Here is a 1,201-nt window from a genome sequence, read left to right as displayed (position 1 = left end):
AAACAGAACTTACGAAAAATTAAACAAACATTAGAGAATACATAGCTATGAATCGGTAATGAAAGTAGAAGTACAAATAAACACTAATTTCTGTTAATTTTTATGTAGATGAATAAATAAGTTTCTTTGCAGGAATATTTTTGGAAGTTAGAACTAAACAGAAATTAATTTTTTAAGATTTTCGCAATTTTTCTTATTGTGTTAGCGAAATTAGGCGAATTAGTTATTTACGTAAGAAAGGCGAGGAATGGACTGCCAAAAAGATGTGAGCGACATTTTTTTTTTTCCAAATTTTCTTTTTGATTCAAAATGCTTTTAGATGCTCTAGGAACATAAGCAGATATCTCGTATAAGCGGATACATTCTTGGGCAGGAACAATTTTTGGTTTTTTTTTCGTACAAAATGCTCACCCATACACGGACTTTTCTATAAACAGACGCGGACACTCAAAAATGTCCAGTTATGAAGAGAAATCTCCCATAAGCTCTAATAAGCGGACAATTTTTTATATTTTTTTTTCACTCAGATGTTGACTCTTGCGCTTCTACATTTATATTTGTACACAAGAACATAGTCTATATTCAAAGATATTTTATTTTCTAGAAAAAGTGTTGCTTTTCGTTTCCCTCTTTTTGCTACTTGAGCGAAGGGGGCAATGAGATTTGTCGGTAGGAAAGAAAACGCTATAAATTTGAACTTATTCTTAATTCATCCTGTTCCTCTCTGTTAAGGAATAAATATTATTTTAATTTAAAAACCCACAATTGCATTTTTTTATAATTGAGTATTAATTTTGTTTTTTACGAAATTCCCATAAGCGGACAAAAAGTAGGTGACCATCGCTGTCCGCTTATGTGAGCTTTCACTGTATAATAATAATAATAATAGATTGGCGCTTACACATATGTTAGTGTTTGGCCGAGCTTCTCCTCCGATTTGTGGCGTGCGCCTTGATGTTGTCACACAAAGCGGAGGGACCTACCGTTTTACGCCGACTCCGAACGGCGATTGTATTTTTATGAGAAGCTGTTTTCATGGCACAAATACACTCGGAGGTTTGCCATTGCCTGCCGAGGGCCGACCGCTGTTAAGAAAAAACCTTTTTCTATATTTTTTGCGATGTTGCTTTGACCAGGGTTTGAACCCAGGCGTTGCGGAGTGGAAGCGCGCACTGCTTACCACTACACCACAGCGGCCGGC

Source organism: Rhagoletis pomonella, unplaced genomic scaffold, assembly GCF_013731165.1.
Source record: "Rhagoletis pomonella isolate Grant_MI unplaced genomic scaffold, Rhpom_1.0 Rhpom_scaffold_00003, whole genome shotgun sequence".
Classification (NCBI taxonomy): domain Eukaryota; kingdom Metazoa; phylum Arthropoda; class Insecta; order Diptera; family Tephritidae; genus Rhagoletis; species Rhagoletis pomonella.
The sequence above is the reverse complement of the archived record's forward strand: the minus strand, read 5'-3'. Positions refer to the sequence as shown.